The sequence below is a fragment of the Trachypithecus francoisi genome, unplaced genomic scaffold (assembly GCF_009764315.1).
Source record: "Trachypithecus francoisi isolate TF-2019V2 unplaced genomic scaffold, Tfra_2.0 Lachesis_group7, whole genome shotgun sequence".
Lineage (NCBI taxonomy): Eukaryota > Metazoa > Chordata > Mammalia > Primates > Cercopithecidae > Trachypithecus > Trachypithecus francoisi.
This window is the reverse complement of record NW_022681472.1, coordinates 1,565,680-1,569,376: the sequence shown is the minus strand read 5'-3', so window position 1 is coordinate 1,569,376 and position 3,697 is coordinate 1,565,680. Positions and strand designations below refer to the sequence as shown.

The following is a 3,697-nucleotide window of genomic DNA, read 5'->3' as shown; positions in this document are numbered from 1 at the left end:
AGAAATGAAAAATAAATATGATCCTATTCAGATCAGCAAATGCTGAGGAAATCTATTGCCACAAGACCTGCCTTACAAGAGCTTCTGAAGAAAGCACTAAATACGAAAAAGACTATTACCAGTCACTACAAAAACACACTAAAGTATATAAATTGCTGACACTGTAAAGCAACAACATAAACAAATGTCCAAAATAGCCAGCTAAGATCATAGTGACAGAATCAAATCCACATATATGAATACTAATCTTAAATATAAATGGGCTAAGTGCCCCAATTACAAAACACAGTGGCAAGCTAAATAAAGAATGAATATCTAATGGTATGCTGTAATTGAGACACCCATCTCAAATAAGCCCAAAGTAAAGGGAAAAAGGAAAATCTACCAAGCAAATAGAAAACAGAAAAAAAAAGCAGGAGTTGCAATCCTAGTTTGTGGCAAAACAGACTTTAAATCAATATAGATTTAAAAAAGACACAGAAGGGCATTATATAATAGTAAAATGCTACATATGTCCAACACAAAAGCACCCAGGTTATAAAACAAGTTCTTAGAGACCTTCCAAGATGTTAAGTTAAATGTTCTTCAACAGTCATTACCTTTATACTGCATTTGTTCAGTATTAAGTCTCTGATGTTGAACACAATACAAGGACTTATTAAAGGCTTTTCCATAGTTTTAACACTTGTGGAGCTTCTCTCTAGTATGAATTATCTTATCTCTAATGAGGTGTGAGAATGAGATCAATGCTTAGCCACATTCTTCACATTTGTAGGGTTTCCTCTCCAGTGTTAATTATCTTATGATTAGTAAGGTCCAAGAAGCACCTAAAGGTTTTGCCATATTCTTCACATTTGTAAGGTCTCTCTTCCACATGAATTCTCTTCTGGTTAATAAGGGCTGAAGAGTGGGTAAAGGCTTTGCCATATTCTTCTCAGATGTAGGGTTTCTCTACAGTATGAATTCTCTTATGTTTACTAAGGGCCGAGAACCACATAAAAGCTTTTCCACATTCATTACATTTGTAGGGTTTCTTTCCAGTATGAATTATCTTATGTTTAGTAAGGTCTGAGGACCACCTATAGGCTTTGTTACATTCTTCACATGTGTAGGGTTTTTCTCCAGTATGAATTCTCTTATGATTAGTAAAGTCTGAGAAAAACTTAAAGGCTTTACCACATTCTTCCCATTTGTTCAGTCTGTCTCCAGTATGATTTCTCTTGTGTTGAATAAAGGTTGAGGAGCAGGTAAAGGTTTTGAAACATTCTTCACATTTGTAGGGTTTCTCTCCACTATGAACTCGTTTATGATCAGTAACTTTTGAGAACTTTTTAAAGGCTTTGCCACATTCTTCACATCTGTAGCATCTCTCTGCAGTATGAATTCTCTTCTGTAAAATCTCAGTAAAATCTGAGAACAACTTACAGTCTTTGCCACATTCTTTACATTTGCAGTATTTCTTTCTGCTAAAAATTTTCTTATGTTCAGTAAAGATTGAGCATAACTCAAAAGCCTTGCCACATTTATTATATTGACAGATTTTGCCATGGGTAGTTGACAAACATTGATGAAGGCCATTATAACTGCTTTCTGCCCCTTGCAATTAGCAACACGTTGGTAGTCTTTCTTTAAATACACTATTAAGGTCACAGCTTCCGTATTTTATCAGAATCACTTTTTGAAATGAATCTTTTATGTCGTGCTCCAGCAATATCTCTGCGGTAAAATGAAAAGACTCAGGTGAATTTAAAAAAAATTATTCCTTATTAGATTCAGGTGAATACACTTTACAAACATATAATTACACAAAGCACACGCACAAGGTGACAATAAAGTACCACAGGCTCTAATTCCTTTATAAACATATTAACTTAACAGAAATATACTGACCAAAATGCCTTTGTGAGAAGTCTAAGAACCAGCTAAGTATATGCAGCACCCCAAGTGAGCAAAATACTGAGAACCACATAGAAGTGTAATAAGGGTATTTTGTATTTACCCACCACAGCCATTCTTCATCTGATGATGACTTTAAATATAGACTCCTAACTCCTGTCTTCCCCTTCCAAAAATAAATAAAATAGTGGCACCTATGTCCATGCTTCTGGCTTTTTGAGACCTTACCAAAGACTAATTTCTATATTCCATGACAGTATTGAAAGGAAAGGTGGTATACTTTGACAGTTTGGGACAACTGAGACCAAAGGTAAATGACTCTTACAAGAGAAGAAACACTTCAGTATCATAGACAGACAATTGGTATAGCAACTGACTACAGGATTTGGTAAGAAACGTGGGGAATGGCTGGGAGTGGTGGCTCACGCCTGGAATCCCAACACTTTGGGAGGCTGAGATAGGCGGATCACCTGAGGTCAGAAGTTCAAGATCAGCCAGGTCAACATGGTGGAACCCCATCTCTACCCAAAATACAAAAATTAGCCAGGCGTGGTGGCAGGCACCTGTAATCCCAGCTACTTGGGAAGCTGAGGCCAGAGAATTGCTTGAATCTGGGAGTTGGAGATTGCAGTGATCCAAGATAACGTCATTGCACTCCAGCCTGGGCAACAAGAGTGAAACTCCAACTCAAAAAAAAAAAAAAGGAGGAAAAAAGGAAAAGAAGAAACACGGGGAATTCTTTTTAACTAAAAAACACACAAGACCAGATAAAACTTCCATAGAACAGGCTTGAAAGGCTCTGAGAATCTCTAGCCTAAAAAATTGGTATCATATTTCCCCAGACAAAAGCCACTTAATAAGGATTTTGACATATGGCTTTATATTATACAAATTTCAACCTACAATTACAACATATACAAAATATCAAGATAACATGGCTCAAAGATAAAAATGAATATCCAGAATCAGTTATAAAAAAGGGAGACATAAAAATTACCTGAGACAATTTGAATGAACGTCTAGATCTATTTCTTAAAAGAAAAAAATAACCCCCAAAATTAAAATTACCACCTCAGTGATGCTCAATAAATAAAATGGAAACAAATAAAATAAAATAAAATAAAAAATGAAAACTACAAAAAGATAAAAAGCACAAAAAGAAATAAACATTGTGGAGTAGAAGTACAAAAAAAGACTAATATGCACTTCTACATTAGTAAAAAATATAAGAAAATCAAGAAGCTCAGCAAATTTCAGCTAAGATTAACACAAAGAGATTTCTAACAAGACGCAACATAAACAATGTTTTGAAAGTCACAGACAAGAAGAGAATCTGGAATGCAGGAAGAAAAAAGAAATATGTTATATACATGTATGCTTCTGCAAGATTACCAGTAAATTTATGAAAATAAATCTTTTGGGCAAGAATGGAGGAGGATGACATAGTTAAAACACTGGAAAAAAAGAGTGTAAGCAAGAATACTATATCCAGTGAAAGTATCCTTCCAAATGGAAAAAAAAAAAAAAATCAAAAACTAACTATATCATGATCTATATCAAGATCTATCTATGTCATGTGTTCAAGAGACTCACTTCAGAACTAATTAAAAAAATAGACTGAAAATGGCAAGATGAAAAATGCATTCCATGCAGGTGTTAAACAAATGAAAGGAGAAGAGGCAACAACTTATTAAGTTGAAAACTGTCATATTTCATATAATTTACTTTATGTGAAAATTCAAGGAGATAAACTAGGGCATTCAATTACGGTAAGAGAGTTCATTCACTGAGAACCTATAAA

The 3,697-nt window shown here is 34.5% G+C and overlaps 1 pseudogene; it reads right to left on the bottom strand.

The window, feature by feature from the left end:
• Positions 1-678: 678 nt before the first annotated feature.
• Positions 679-2,012, bottom strand: LOC117079591 (annotated as a pseudogene).
• Between the last annotated feature and the right edge of the window lie 1,685 nt (positions 2,013-3,697).